This window comes from Anolis sagrei, chromosome 1 (genome assembly GCF_037176765.1).
Source record: "Anolis sagrei isolate rAnoSag1 chromosome 1, rAnoSag1.mat, whole genome shotgun sequence".
NCBI lineage: Eukaryota > Metazoa > Chordata > Lepidosauria > Squamata > Dactyloidae > Anolis > Anolis sagrei.
Genome location: NC_090021.1, coordinates 331675631 through 331692893, shown reverse-complemented (window position 1 = coordinate 331692893; position 17263 = coordinate 331675631).

Genomic DNA, 17263 nt, shown 5'->3' with positions numbered 1-17263 from the left:
GGTAAATCCTGCACTGAATATGGTTGAATATGATCAAGAATGAAACTGAATTCTTACTCACACACTGAAACTGAATTCTTACACACACGCCCTATGAGGAGCGGCTCAGGGAACTGGGCATGTTTAGCCTGAAGAAGAGAAGGCTGAGAGGAGATATGATAGCCATGTATAAATATGTGAGAGGAAGCCACAGGGAGGAGGGAGCAAGCTTGTTTTCTGCTTCCTTGGAGACTAGGACGCGGAACAATGGCTTCAAACTACAAGAGAGGAGATTCCATCTGAACACGAGGAAGAACTTCCTGACTGTGAGAGCCGTTCAGCAGTGGAACTCTCTGCCCTGGAGTGTGGTGGAGGCTCCTTCTTTGGAAGCTTTTAAGCAGAGGCTGGATGGCCATTTGTCAGGGGTGATTTGAATGCAATATTCCTGCTTCTTGGCAGGGGGTTGGACTGGATGGCCCATGAGGTCTCTTCCAACTCTTTGATTCTATGATTCTATGATTCTATGATTCATCTGTATGATGGTCACCATCAATTATAACTGGAGCAGAGTGTATGTGTTATATAGTTCATGGAACTTGCTAACCAGAATATACTTACTTTCATATTATGAGGTCTCTCCGTCTCTTTCCATTCTGTCTCCCCAAGAGCTAAATCACCGTGGATGGAGAATGACTCTTCTGTGGATTTGGACCATTAAGTCTCACCGAACACTCCAACCAAGGGTTCACCCTATGTCGTGCACTCTGAGGTTATTTAATAGACATCCACGGCAATGAAAAAAAGACTTCGCTTTAACCTCGGTGACATTCCAATGACAGTTTTGAGCCATTAGTTTGAGGCTTTAGCTGGAGGGCAGCTGGCTTAGTGAACCGTCCCCAAGGGTCCCATCCATCCTTTCCCAGCACAAGTTTAATTTCCGAATTGCTAACCGAGTCCTGATGAAGAGGAGAGCTCTTTCTGGACTGAAACTGAATTGGTTTTGATCAATCCACAGGAGGGTTTGAGAAGGAATTTCTTCATTGTCTCACCATCTTAACTGACAGGAGAAGAGTCCTCTAGATTTTTATTTTCAATTCAACAGGAAGATGGAAGAGAAGGATGAGAAGGATTTTAAAAAAAGTATTTCTACAATTTGAAAAGTTTGAAGTCTGAGCATTTGACATAAATTAACTTCCAGGAAAACTTTTGTCCCAAACTATAACAAACAACCTGCGAGTTAGCTCTTATGATCAGGAGGGTGTTTGATAATAGTCTGACCCGGAGGTCTTTTATTCAAGGGATTACCATAAATCTATGAATGCATCTACACTAGTGTTTCTCAACCTGGGAGTTGTGACCTCTGGGAGAGTCGTGAGGGGGGTTTCAGAGGGTTTGCCAAATACCATCAGAAAACACATATTTCTGATGGTCTTAGGAACCCCTTTGGCAGAAAAGGCTGAAGATCTCTCCACCTATTCTTAACCCACCAAAAGCCCTCCTCCTGCTGTGATTGTCTGGCCTCTCAGCTGGCCTTTCTGCCAAGGGGAAGGCTGTTTCTGAGACTCCAGGTGGGGTGGGGAGGGGAGAGCAGGTGTGCTATCCCCTAAATCACTGTCAATTACTCCCAAATCGCTCCAGTATTTTCTGTTGATCATGGGGATTCTGTGTGGGAAGTTTTGGTGGCAGTTATATGTACCAAGGGACTCTTTGATCGTAGGTGAACTATAAATCCCACCAACTGCAACTCCCAAATGTCAAGGTTTATTTTCCCCAAATTCCCCCAGTGTTCACATTTGGCCATATTGAGTATTCCTGCCAAGTTTGGTCCAGATCCATCATTGTTTGAGTCCACAGTGCTCTCTGGATGTAGATGAACTACAACTCCAAAACTCAAGGTCAATGCCCACCAAACCTTTCCAGTATTTTCTCTTGGCCATAGGAGTTGTGTGCCAAGTTTGGTTCAATTCCATCGTTGGTGGAGTCAGAATGCTCTTTGATTGTAGGTGAACTATAAATCTTAAAGAGCTGGGCATGTTTAGCCTGAAGAAGAGAAGGCTGAAAGGAGACATGATAGCCATGTATAAATATGTGAGAGGAAGTCACAGGGAGGAGGGAGCCAGCTTGTTTTCTGCTTCCTTGGAGACTAGGACGCGGAACAATGGCTTCAAACTAAAAGAAAGGAGATTCCATCTGAACATTAGGAAGAACTTCCTGACTGTGAGAGCTGTTCAGCAGTGGAATTCTCTGCCTCAGAGTGTGGTGGAGGCTCCTTCTTTGGAGGCTTTTAAACAGAGGTTGGATGGCCATCTGTCAAGGGTGCTTTGAATGCAATATTCCTGCTTCTTGGCAGGGGGTTGGACTGGATGGCCCATGAGGTCTCTTCCAACTCTATGGTTCTATGATTTTATGATTCTAAGAGTACATTGTGGTAGAGTTGGAAAGAAGAAAGGGATGCAGACTACTGACAAATTGCATCAGAGGGTTTTAAATTGGTGCTTTTAGACCATTTAAATTATTTCTCATTTTGCAAATGTAATAGTTTCTCCGTTGTTTTACAAATTGATTTTACCTGTCGTTCCACACTAAGATCTCGTTGTTCAGGGCAGGCTATGCATCTTTGAACAATTAAATAAATGTGTGGCCCAGAACTGAACATGAACAGAAGACCCATTTTAAAACAGTGAGTGCTTTCCTGGAATGAACTGAGGAAGCTGGACTCTATTACCCATCCCTCCTTTTCTCCCTGATATCATCTGAAGCTTTGAACTTGATGGCTAAAATGTCCAAGCAGTCTTGGATCAAAATTGGTTGTGGGACGTTTCTTTCTGGCCGATGAAATGCAATTTGTCCTGCTGAGGACCGAGCAGTCCCCTCTGCTCTTCTCGATGGCAAGAGCGCAGTAATTGACCAAATAAATCATCTCGATCTGTCCTTTGTTAAGGAGGAAGGAAGATAATATGGAGCCAAGCTTGAGTGGCTCTTGAGAGAACAAACTGTGGAATGGCCTTCGTGATCACTCTTCAGTTTGTTGCTTAACTGTCAGGATAAGAAGTGCAAAGATGAATCTGTTGAACCTTTTTATTTATATGGTGGTGATGCTACACTCAGGATTGATGATAAGTTTCCATCAGATGTTCCTCTATAAAAAAGGAATAGTGTTTTTTTCTTTTTTCATTTTTGGCAACTTTTTTTACTATAGAAAGTTTTCTACGGATACAATGAAACACATAGCACAACATTGAATTATGCTGCACCCATACCTTGAGACGCCTGACTTGGCCATGGTAGTCCACGCCTTAGTCAGATCCCGTCTGGACTACTGCAACACTCCCTATGTGGGGCTGCCTTTGAAGATAGTACAGAAGCTACAATTAGTTCAGAGATAGGCAGCCAGGTTACTAACTGGGGCTTCATACAGGGAGAGAACTACTCCCATGGTGCTTGGCCTTGGATGAGGGCGAACAAATTGAAATTGAATCCAGACAAGACAGAGGTACTCCTGGTCAGTCGCAAGGCCGAACAGGGCATAGGGTTACAGCCTGTGTTGGATGGGGTTACACTCCCCCTGAAGACGCAGGTTCGCAGCTTGGGAGTGATCCTGGACTCATCGCTGAGCCTGGAACCCCAGGTCTCGGCGGTGACCAGGGGAGCATTTGCACAGTTAAAACTTGTGCACCAGCTGCGCCCGTACCTTGGGAAGTCTGACTTGGCCACAGTAGTCCATGCTCTAGTTACATCCCGTAGAGACTACTGCAACGCTCTCTACGTGGGGTTGCCTTTGAAGATGGTCCGGAAGTTTCAATTAGTCCAACGAACGGTTGTTAATAGGAGCGGCACAGGGGGTTGGACTGGATGGCCCATGAGGTCTCTTCCAACTCTTTGATTCTATGATTCTATGATTACAATACAAAGAGTTTTTAAAAAGAACACTATGTATTATGCTCTTTCTCTAAGGCAGTAGTTCTCAACCTTCCTAATGCCGTAACCCCTTAATACACTTCTTCATGTTGTGGGGACCCCCAACCAGAAAATTGTTTTTGTTGCTACTTCATAACTGTTTGAACACATTCTACACATTCCTAGTCATTCTTAATTAGACAAAAATGTCCAAAGACTTCCGTAGAGAAACCTACAGTTACTTAAGACCCGATCAAGTTTTTGGCTAAGCTATTGATTGGCCTTTCACTTGGAGAAATTCACATAGTTTTGATTTGTCCTTTAGCAAAATAGCTACGACAAAGTTTAAGAACCTATTTGATGGGGAATTTATCCATGTATGATCTAGGGACTGCTGACCATTATGAGGTCTATAATTTTATAAGTACGTCTCAGTTCATATGCATCTTTAATGTCCAAAGATAGGACATATATTAGGGTTGTACATTTGCTACTTCATTTTTTAAAATCACTTCAGTTTCATTGATCATTAAAGGCTGGCACTTTCTTGGAGTATGTTATCCGAGAAAGGAGACGAGGAGTACTGGAAATAATTAATTGCAGCAAATTTAAATTTTCATCAGTAGTTTTCAGAAAGTAATTTAAATTTAATAAAGTTAGTGTGACTAATGTCCATTAGCCTGACTGCTCTGCGCTCTGTGGTTGTTAACTCTGCCTGGCCAACAGTCAGAGCCCATCTGATGGCTCTATTTATACTACTGAACAAGGATGGACGTATTGCTCATATGTGTGCACAGTTTAGTTTGTTATTAAAAACAATTATTATTATTATTATTATTATTATTATTATTATTATTATTTCCTGTTTGTGCAAAACCAGAGAAGGATTTTTAGAGCTTCATGAGGCAACGGTAATCTCGAGGCTTGACTACTGTAACGCCCTCTACATTGGCCTTCCTTTCTCAGTGATCCAGAAACTGAAACTGGTGCAAAATGCTGTGGCTCGTCTTCTTGCTGTGCCGGCGAGGTGTCGTATCACCCCAATCCTACAACAGCTGCACTTGCTACCGATTGAGTACCGGATTACTTTCAAGGTGCTGGTACTAACCTTTAAGGCCTTACTTGGTCTGGAGTCGGCGTACCTGAGGGCCCGCTCATCCCCCTACCAACCCCAGAGATTACTTTGGTCCAAAGACCAAAATTTGCTTGAAGTCCCCAAAATCCGGACTTACCATCTGTCCTCTACTAGGCAGAGAGCCTTCTTGATTGTAGCCCCTTATTTATGGAATGACTTGCCAGTTGAAACCCGAACTATCCGAGACCTACTTGCTTTTCGGAAAGCCTGTAAAACCTTTCTCTTCCGACAAGCTTTCAATGGGTGAATAACTCGGGACTATGTCTGTTTTATTGTATTTTAAAGTTAATTGTATTGCTGTAAACTGCTCTGAGCCAAATTGGGAGTAGCGGTATACAAGTAAAATAAATAAATAAATCTCTGTGGGCCACATCCAGTCCATGGCTGGAACATCCTATTCTTGACTTCACACATGTGTTAACATTTGTGATGCCATCACCTGCCAGTGCACCGTGGAGTGAACATTGACTTCCTCCTCCTCACCCTGCCCCACTTCTTTTATATAACATTATCCTGGTTAGCATTTTCTTCCCTACTTACCCATATTAGCTTTCAAATCATTTTCACATTCAATCAGATATACTACAGACTAGTGGCCTTAATTAATTCAGGAGGTGCATTGATTAAGATCTACCATTAAATCCCTAAGACATTTATGGAGAGTGCTTTGTGAAGTATTGGGAGTGCATTTTCAAGAGTTCACTTCCCAGATATTCCCCTAAACTGGGTATCTTCTTTAATGATGCACACACAGCCAACAAAAAGTGATGCTTTCTGCAGTATATATACCAAGGCTACGATCAAGGTTTGCTATTCAAGGATAGCACAAAGGTGGTATCAGTAGGTGACCATTTTATTTTGCAACAAACCCGCTCTTTCTGACATAGCAGAATTAAAACAGAGGCAGGTGTTAAGTCAGCAATACACTAGACAGCAATGCTAGGAAAAAGTAACTTTTCCAGTGAAACCCACTCTCAGACCTGGAGCCAATCCTGAACAAACATTCTTCTCCATTTGACTTTGCTGAGTTTATTAATAAATAGTTTTCACATCAAGCAAATCACGAAGCACTTCTTAAAATCATTCACGTGGGTGTGTTATGTGTGTGCGCGTGTGTGTGTGTGAGAGAGAGACAGGTGTGACAAGTTATCCTGAGGCCAAAGGACTTGGTGAAAATCCTTATTACGGCTAACAAAGCAAACCAAAGAGGTTCATTTTATATTTCATAAATGAGTGAAATTTTCATCTCCCCCAGAGTGATGGAATGAAATAAAATTAAACTGACATGGGTAATTTTCTCTTTCTAAAATAATCAGTCCTGGCCACTGGATCACAGGTGTTTTCACTTTCCAATTTATTCCTTAATTACATTTTCTTTTTGGAAATTTCTCTCTAACTTCAAGTGTCATAATTCATCTGTCTCCCTTCTTGATTGCTTTGCTGTGCCCGCCTACGAGGAATCTGGGCAAGAGCTGCCGACAGATAAAACGGACCTGGTCTGTTAAAGAAAGACTGCAGAGGTCCAACTTTACAGAGAGAGAGAATCATAAGGAGTCATAGGCAGGGCCTTGAAATTGCCGACCAGCTGTGAGCACACAGACAACAGAACAAAGAAGATGCATACAGGTAATTTGGTCACAGTCTTTTCTACCATTCTACACTTATTAGGTTAATTCATCAGATTCAGAGGCAATTCAAGGCTGGCATTAATGTGGTCTCCTTCATACTGGCTTGTATATTTACCGCTAAGAGCCAGTGTGATGTTGGACTAAAACTCTGGAGGCCAATCTTCAAATCCCCACTGAGCATGAAACCCACAATCTGCAGAGCACACCAACCCCGTTATGTCAGCTCCACTGGCTGTCGGTCCAGTTCCAAGCACAATTCAAAGTGCTGGTCTTGACCTACAAAACCCTATATGGTTCTGGCCAGCGTACCTGTCCAAACATATCTCCACTTACATCCCACCTTGGAGTTTAAGATCGTCTGGGGAGGCCCTGCTCTCGGCCCCACTTCTGTCACAAACGCGCTTGGTGGGGACGAGGGACAGGGCCTTCTCGGAGGTGACCCCCCACCTGTGGAATTCACTCCCCGGCAAAATTAGATTCTCTACATCCCTCCTTTCCTTTAGGAAGAAGTTTAAAAAGTGGATGTGGGACCATGCTGACAATGACAATGACGACAATCGGTGCCTCAACCTGACAATGGAGAGTGGGACTGGATCTTTAAAAAGACGTCATCAGACGGACAGGAGTGGGGGACAGTGGAGGAAAGCATTGGGAAGTCTCTCCCAGCAAGGTCCGTCTTTGGACTTTTCCCTATCTTCTTTCTTTTTTCTTTTTGGGGATTCCATTTTTTAAAATCATATCCAAATGTCTTTTTTTCCAATTTTTCTGGAATCAGGAGTCAGGGAACACCTGACTCCTGAGAACAGAGTCTTTTCTCCCTTGTAGTATGCTAGCAAAATGGGCCGTGCATCATGGGATGGCCTCTGAGGGACTCTCTTGCGCCAACATGCGAAAATGGAGAGAAAACAGGGGAAACATCCATGTGATGAGGTATTCAGACTGGCCCACTGTCCATATGAGTTACTGTTGCTATAACACTTCCCTAGCATTTCTTCTCTGGACTGGTCCCAAATTAAGTGGCCCATGTAGATGATGCCTTAGTTATTTAGGACTATATTTTATTTGTCATCTTCCTAAGACTGATTCATAAGGTGTTAAGAAGGACACAGTATTTTGGTTCTTATTGGCTGGTTGCAGAACCCCAGTACAGGACAGGCACCATATCCAACTCTCATGGTATGACCATGTAAGTTTTTTGTGTCCCAAGTAGCTCATGGATTACTTCTTCTGTCTCATAATAGACACTTCCCTAAGACCTCCTGCACTGCCACGTATAATCACAAATGCTCCTATTCCACAACCGAGGGGGCCACAACTGAGAAGGCCCTGTGTCTTGTCCCCACCAACCATGCTTGCAAAAAAGGTGGGACCGAGAGCAGCCCCCCCCCTCCCCAGATGACCTTAATTTCTGAGATGGTTCATAGGGGGAGATACATTCGGACTGGTAGGCTGGGCCTGAACTGTTTAGGGCTTAATAGGCTAAAACCAGCACTTTGAATTGTGCTTGGCAGCAGACTGGCAGCTAGTGGAGCTGACACAACAGGGGGGTGATATGCCCCTTGTACACCGCTCCGGTGAGCAGCCTGTCTGCCGCCCGTTGGACCAGTTGTAGCTTCCAAGCAGCCTACAAGGCTACCCCATGTAGAGCGCATTGCAGTAATCTATACGGGATGTAACGGGATGTAACCACTGTGGCCAAGTCAGACTTCCCATGATAAGGGCGCAGCTGCCGCAAAGGTTTTAATTGTGTGAAAGCTCCCTGGCCACCACTGAGACCTGGGGTTCCAGCTCAGCGATGAGTCCAAGATTACTTCCAAACTGCAAACCTGTGCCTTCAGGAGGAGTGTAACCCCATCCAGCACAGGGTGTAACCCTATGCCCTGTTCGACTGACGAGGAGGACCTCTGTCTTGTTTGGATTCAATTTCACTTTGTTTGTTCTCATCCAGACCATAACAGCTGCTAAGCACCAGTTCAGTTTAACAATTCCCATAGCCTTTCTGGGCTGTGAAAATGAACATAGCATTGGACCATACTCTTTAGTAAACACAACAGAGTTGGGTTGTTGTAGGTTTTTCTGGGCTATATGGCCATGTTCTAGAGGCATTTTTTCCTGACGTTTTGCCTGCATCTATGGCAAGCATCCTCAGAGGTAGTGAGGAGAGTTGTCCACCACATATAATGTTTGCTTCTCTTTTTTTGCTCTGCACCTCTCAGAGAAAGTGCACTCTTTTTTTACACTGCATTTTTGTCATCCGTGCAACCTGAAAGCCTATTAGTAGAGTGTTCCATTCTTTTTTTAGCCGTTTACCAGTAGTAGTACAGATTTAATCTGACGTGAAGCTTGCTAATGTATTTGAACAAGGCCATCTCATTAGTACCGAAGTGCTCGCTGTGCTTTTGCAAGCACGTATACTGTGGGAGGCTGGCACACGCTTTACAAGTTCCCAAGTTGTGTTCTGCACATGGCCTACTTCTGGGGAGGCTTCAGTGGGGCGCAAAGAAAGGGCCCCAGGCAGAGCGTGTGGGCTTTGTCTAAAGGACATATAAGGTGAGGCCTTTCCCTTTCCTGCATGCCTCTTTGCCTGACAGTGTTTGTTCCTCTGCATTTAACACCCAGGGGGCTGCAGTGTCAAGAGTGCTCTTAGAGACGGTGAAATAAATGGGACATGATTCCTTCCCTCCACACGTTGCCATTTAGGAAGAAGCATTTTAAAAATCATAAAAGGCCATTCAATCCGACCCCATTCTACCATGCAGGAGGACACAATCCAAAAATTCCCCAAAAGATGGCCATCTAGCCTCTATGTAAAAACTTGCAGAACTCTTGAGATGCATATTCCACTGCTGAAAAGCTCTTTCCATCACAAAGTTCTCCCTAATGTTTCGGTAGAATTCATTTCTTCCTATTTGAATCCATTGTTCTGAGTCCTAGTCTCCAAAGCAGCAGAAAAACAAGCTTGCCCCCTCCTCAATGTGACATATTTTCAAATATTTAAACACTAGCTGTACGTTGCTGTGGCCAACCTTTCTCCGTCTTTCTCTCCTTCTTTCCCTCCTTCCTTCACTCCCTCTTTCCTTTCTTCCCTTTTCTTCCCTTTTCTTCTTTCCTTCTCTCCTTTCTTCCTTTTCTACCTCTTTTCTGCCTTCTCCCCTTTTTCTTTCCTTTCCTTTTTCTCTCCTTCCTTCTCTACCTCTTTTCTTTCTTCTTTCACTTTTTCCTTCCATCCTTTCTTCTCTTTCCTTCTTTCCTTCCCCCTTTCTCTCCTTTCTTCCTTCTCTACCTCTTTCCTTCCTTCCTTTGCTCTTAGCTTCCATGTTTCCTTCTCTCTTTCCTTCTTTCCTTCTTTCCTTCTTTCCTTCTTTCCTTCTTTCCTTCTTTTTTCTTTCTTTTTTCTTTCTTTTTTCTTCCTTCCTCCCTCCCTCCCCTCCTTCCCTTCCTCTTTTTTCCTTTTTTCCCTGTAACGTGATTTAGCTTTTTGTCATCTAGCTTTTTTGGGTTTTATTTATTTATTTATTTATTTATTTATTTAACTTACTTATATACCGCTGTTCTCAGCCCGAAGGCTACTCACAGCGGTTCACAACAACAAGAGACAGCAGAATTCAATGTTACAGTATAAAAGCAGTTATCAACTTAATACAATTGCACAATTAATAAACAATAAACAATTAACAATTACTACAATAGCCATTCACTATCGTCTCATCATCAAAAACATGATCCAGATTTGTCATCCAATGATCCATTCCAGTGTTCATTAACCAATCTTTGCACTCATTATTTGAACACCTGCTCGAACAGCCAGGTCTTCACTTTTTTGCAGAATACCATTAGAGATGGTGCTAGTCTAATGTCGATAAGAAGGGCGTTCCACAGCAGAGGAGCCACCACCGAGAAGGCCCTATCTCTCGTCCCCACCAGACGTGCTTGAGAAGCAGGCGGGATCGAGAGCAGGACCTCCCCGGAAGATCTCAAAGTCCTGGTGGGTTCATAGGCAGAGATGCGGTCAGATAGGTAGCTTGGGCCGGAACCGTTTAGGGCTTTAAAGGCTAACGGCAGCACTTTGAATTGAGCCCGGTAGCAAATCGGTAGCCAGTGGAGTTGGCGCAACAGGGGGGTTGTATGCTCCCTGCGCTCCGCTCCTGTTAACATCATGGCTGCCGAGCGTTGGACTAATTGGAGCTTCCGAGCTATCCTTTTTTTGTCCTTTCTGATGTTTTTTTTTGGGGGGGGGGTTATGAATGATGGTCACTCATTGGTCTGTTGGGGGTATAGTGTCCAAATTTCGTGTCAATCCATCCAGTGGTTTTTGAGTTATGTTAATCCCACAAACATTATATTTTTATTTATATAGATGGCTATCATATCCCATCTCAGGCTTCTTGTCCCCTTCCAGCCTAGAAGATAACTTACATAACAACACAGCTACAGGGCCACATTTACGGAATCAACCTGAGGCCCAAGAACCCAATCCAAAAAGGAATTAAGCGGGGAACAAGAGCAAGATTAATAGCAGTAGTCCAAGTGTGGGAACCTGGGGACAGAGATTTGTCACAAGTAAGTTACTTCAGTGGCTCCTCTAAAGTTCAGAGTAAAATCTGAATTCATTGCCATGCTTATAATAGAGCCAGCAGCTGCTACTAGAGTCCTAGCCTCTCAGGACAAAAGGGATCATTCATGGAGAGTAAACACATGCATTGTAAATGTCTCAGCTCATCTGTTACTATTTACCCACATCACCACTGACATCACCTGAAGCAGAGCTCTGCCAACATCTAATGCCTTCTATTCATATCCACTAGTTTCCTTCCAACCGTCACATTCACTGCAAGTTTGAAAGCAATTTCCATCAGATTTTGAATGCTGATCCTGGCCAATCCAAGTGCCAATTTGTACCAGTGCCTAAGCACAGACAGGCACCAGTAGCTGTCTCAATCACATTCTCTGTCCTACACACAGGGATATAAACACACCCCGGGTGACGTCTACAAAGGAACATCTGCTAACTACTCTTACTTCTTTATCAGTTGGCTTCAGAAGGTGTCCATCCACTGGCTTACATCCATACATATCTACCCAGCTTCAATTTTATCACAGTCACAGTTTTCTAAACCCAAACTCCAGCAGTGTATGCCCATTAATATCTGCCAGCTTGCAACAGGTCTATTGGCTGATGCTGATCAGCTTAGGCATGAGGAGAGCTCCAGAAAGCAAACTTGACTCCTACAAAGTAAATATGCCTGCTTTTGTTAGTGGCTGGAATTTTCTCTTGTTGCTTGAATCCATTGCCCTGTGTCCCAGTCGCTGGAGGAGCAGAAAACTTATTGAACTTTGGGCGCAATATGACAACCTTCCAAATATTTAAACATGGCTATCATGACAGGTTGCATTTTTTATTTAAGTTGTTAAGTCATAGGGTTGTTGTGAGTTTTCCGGGCTGTATGGCCATGTTCCAGTAGCATTCTCTCCAGACATTTCACCTACATCTATGGCAGGCATCCTCAGAGGTTGTGAGGTCTGTTGGAAACAAGGAAAATTGGGTTTGTATATCTGTGGAATGGCCTGGGTGGGAGAAAGAATTCTTGTCTGTTTCAGGAGGGTGTGAATGTTTCAATTGGCCACCTTCATTAGCATTTTTTGGGAGGTGATTAGCTGGTTTTGATTTTTTTTTCTTGTCTGGAATTCCGTTTTTGAGTGTTGTTCTTTATTTACTATTACAATTTTAGAGTTTTTTAATACTGGTATCCAGATTTTGTTCATTTCCATTGTTTCTTCCTTTCTGTTGAAATTGTCCACATGCTTGTGGATTTCAGTGGATTCTCTGTGTAGCCTGACATGGTAGTTGTTAGAGTGCTCCAGCATTTTTGCTGAGCTTGTTGACCAAAAGGTTGCAGTTTTGAATCTGGGGAGCGGCGTGAGCTTCCACTGTTAGCCCCAGCTTCTGCCAACCTAGCAGTTTGAAAACATGCAAACATGAGCAGATCAATAGGTAACGGCACTCAATGCAGTCATGCTGGCCACATGACCTTGGAAGTGTCTATGGACAATGCCAGCTCTTTGGCTTAGAAATGGAGATGAGCACCACACCCCAGAGTCAGACACGACTGGACTTCATGTCAGGGGAAAACCTTTATCTACCTTATATAGACTTGTCCACAGCTGCATGGTATATGGTAGACTCCTGCAGAGGTGAGAAGATCCCTCTTGTCTTTTGCTGAACATAGTATTTGTTGGATTTTCTTAGTGGGTTAACTCATAATTTGTTGTTATAAGTTGGGTTGCCAAATTTTCTTACTATGGGTGTATTGTTGTTGTGTTGGGGCATTGAATGTTTGTCTGAGTCCCTTCGGGGAAATAGGGCGGAATATAAATATAGTTGTATTATTATTATTATTATTATTATTATTATTATTATGTCACCTCTTAATTTTCTCTTCTCCAAGCTAAACATAATGATTGTCGAAGGCTTTCATGGCTGGAATCACTAGGTTCTTGTGGGGTTTTTCGGGCCATGTTCTAGAGGCATTTCTCCTGACATTTCGCCTGCATCTATGGCAAGCATCCTCAGAGGTAGTGAGGTGGATGCTTGCCATAAATGCAGGCGAAACGTCAGGAGAAATGCCTCTAGTACATGGCCCTATAGCCCGAAAAACCCCACAAGAACCTAACATAACGATTGTTGGAAAAGAAACAAGAGATTGCTGGGAGAAGACAAATGGATGAGAAAGAGTGGAATCCTGAATATGCTGCAACATTTTGTTCATATTTGAAGTGTGAAACTGAAGTGTGATCCCTGTGTTATTTCAAGTAGGGAAAACCGTGTGTGTCAATTTTCAAAAGTTTAAGAATCCTGTAAGCATGTTATCTTTCGTTTAAAAAATAAAATAGAATAAAAACCAAAGCCGCCTATCTCACACAGCTGGTGTGTTCTGGCTCGACTGAATAGAAAAAAATTGCTGTAAGGGAAAAGCTCTTAATTGGGTTACATTCGATACTTTAATTAGATTTACATAAAGGCACACCATGATGCTATTCTGGCAGTCGATGGCTAGAAGAGGATTTGGATGTGTGTGTGTGTGTGTGTGTGCATGCATGAGTTTAAATCTCAACAGAAAAATTTTAAAAATATGCTCATATACCTCTTCAAGTTTTTATATTTCATTATGCCCATGAAAAACATAAAAGAGAGACCTTTAATGTGATTAATGGCCCTCTTTGAGCCGATCAAAGTCTTCTTGAATAATTAACACAACGGCTTGTTTCATTTTGCAGTGTGATTTTCAGTCTCAGCTCTTTGAGCCCTTAAACGTATCAGAAGACAAGTACACCCTCCAACACACAAAATAATTTTGATGAAGGGTGGGTTTTAATTGCAAGGATTGTAATCCATGATTGCCACCTCGGAAAGCAAACCGCTTTGAGATTTGCAAAGGAAAAGCAGCAAACAGAAGAAATAATGTCTCTCCTTGAACAGTACAACTTCTGTATCTGCTGAATCGGTATCATTTATCCTCAAAATATGTCCTCTCTAAGCATTTCCTAGGTCTATGGCATTTTTGGGCCAGAAGTCCTTCACTTCAATAGGGTTTGCTATTACCTATGGTTTTGTATATCCAAGAAAAGCCTGGGAATGTATGTAGACATCCAAGTGTTGTACTGCACTGGCAAAATCGCCTCTCAGGATTCCTGAAAAAATGGATTCTGAATATTATTCGGTTGTTTGCTTCATTTATGCCCCACCTTTCTCACCCCACAGGAGACTCAAGGTGGCTTTTAAAATCCGGCAAAAATTCAATATTGCATCATAGACCTAACAATAAAAACAATATAACAATAAATATACCCTATCAAACTACAAAACCATCAAATAAAACACATAAAACAGATTGAAACATGTAAGATATTAAAACCTAAAGTGCCAAGCCTTGATTTTATACTTATTAGTTAGTCCATAGTCATTATCCAAACTTTTGAGGTTGAATTTCATATTAGCCTATTCTCCGAACGCCTGTTTACAGAACCAGGCTTTAGTTTTTTTTCTGAAGACTAGGAGGGATGGGACCTGCCTGATTTCATAAGGGTGAGAGTTCCACAAAGGAGGGGCCACCACTGAGAAGGCCCTGTCTCTTGTCCCCACCAGTTATAGTTGCAAAGGAGGTGGGACTGAGAGTAAGGTCTCCCCAGCAGATCTTAAAGCTTTTGTTGGCTCATAAAGGGAGACATGTTCAGACAGGTAAGTTGGACCTGTCTTTATAGGGCTTTATAGGCCAAAGCCAGCACTCTGATTTATTTATTTATTTATTTATTTATTGTATTTGTATACCACCTTTCTCAGCCAATCAGTGACTCAAGGTGGTTTCCAACAGATCAGTACACATAAAATCATAATACAAATTAAACATTAAAACAGTATAAAACACAACAAGAGCAATATAAACAACATCATTAGCATCTCCTTATCATCAAGTATTGTCCAGTTCCATTGTCAAGTGATTCTATTTCCTATATATTAGCTACTCTGCATTTGTAAACGCTTGCTCAAATAACCATGTTTTAACCTGCCTCCAAAACAAACACTACCGAAATTCCATCTGGACATTAGAAAGAACTTCCTGACTGTAAGAGCCATTCAGTAGTGGAACTCTCTGCCTTGGAGTGTGTTGGAGGCTCTTTCTTTGGAAGGTTTTAAACAGAGGCTGGATGGCCATCAGTCAGGGGTGCTTTGAATTTGATTTTCCTGCTTCTTGGCAGGGGGTTGGACTGGATGGCCCATGAGGTCTCTTCCAACTCTATGATTCTATGATTCTAGGGATGTTAACATTCCCTATATCATCCAGTACTAACACACACACACACACATACACACACACATGGCTGGAGTTACACTTAGAAAACGTACCTGTTCTGACTTCCAAACAAATTTAGCTTAAGAACAAACCTACCATACCTATCTTGTCCATAACTTGGGGAATGCCTGTACTGCAAAACATGAAAGAAGTGAAATTGCTGTTGTTATGCATCTTCACGTTGACTTCAAGACATAACATCTCTCTGACAAGGTTTCTTCAGAGGAAGATTTCCTTTTCCTTCCTGTACATCTGAGAGTGTTACCAGCCCAAGATCACACTGTGGGTTTCCATGGGGTTCCAGAGCCCTAATCCAACATTCAAACTAATATATCACGCTGTCTCTTAAATAATGAAATTACGAGGTGGAATCTCACATTCAAGTTTCATCTCTCATGTTTGAATGTTCCCATCTAGAGCTTGAGCTGCACAAAGCATAAATCCACAGAGACACTTGCCTTTTTATGTTAATCAAACCAAGTTGTCACCTGGCTTGATACATTACTGCTGGGGATAGATTTCCCCATACTGCTTACCATTTGGTGGTCCCTTGCCAACAACGTTATTCTCAGCTGCACTCCTCTTGCTGTCCTTCACCTGAGAAGACCCACATTTTGCGTGCCATGTGCAGTGGGACTCCAGAAATTGCTAAAATGCTTCTGTAAGTACAAATTGTGCCTGCCGTGTGGAACATCTGCTTGCACAGAACTGCTGCGGAGTGGACCCATGCCATGTCTGGAGGGGCTCCTGTGGAGGCAGCTCTCCGTAAAGTGAACAAACACAGCTTGTGCGCTCATCTTCAAAGTGAATTGGGATCATACTCGTGATAAAGAGTCATCTCACTGTGAGGACATGGAGAAATTCCCACATTAGTCCTGTGTGTGCCTTTTCCTATAATTCCCCAGGAGTGTAACTAGGGATCCAAAACTGTGTATTGATATTCATTACTTTGCCAGCTACTTTTTTATTTAAAAACTACTTGTCCCCTGCCACGCGTTGCTGTGGCCCAGTCTGGTGATCTGGAAAATAAAATAATGAGAAAGTGTTGGTTTCTAATATATGCAATTTCTTTATGCTTGTGGGTAAATAGTATTTTTTGCTGTTTCTTTGCCAGTGTTGATGTGGAGAGTGTCTGGTTTGCCTACTCTGGAATATGCAACATATCATTGTCCTTCTTTAGGGGTCCCTTTCACATCTATGATCTCTCTTTCTCTCTCTCTCTCTCTCTCTCTCTGTGTGTGTGTGTGTGTGAATCATATCTATCTATCTATCTTTCTGTCTATCTATGGCTGGAGGGCTCTTTGTCAGGAGGACTTTGATTAAGTTTTCTTGCCCTGATGAAGGTAGTTGGACTTGATGGCCTTAAGTATTTTCTGTTGGTCATGGGGGTTCCGTGTGGGAAGTTTGCTCCGATTCTGTCGTTCGTGGGGTTCAGAATGCTCTTTGATTGTAGGTGAACTGTGAATCCCAGTGACTATAACTCCCAGATGTCAAGGTCTATTTCCCCCAAACTCCGTGTTCATATTTGGGTGTATTGAGTATTTGTGCCAACTTTGGTCCAGATCCATCATTGTTTGAGTCCACAGTGCTCTCTGGATGTAGGTGAACTACAACTCCCAAATTCAAGGTCAATGCCCACCAAACCCTTCTAGTGTTTTATATTGGTCATGGGAGTCCTGTGTGCCAAGTTTGGTTCAATTCCATAGTTGATGGAGTTCAGAATGCTCTTTGATTGTATGTGAACTATAAATCCCAGCAACTACAACTCCCAAATG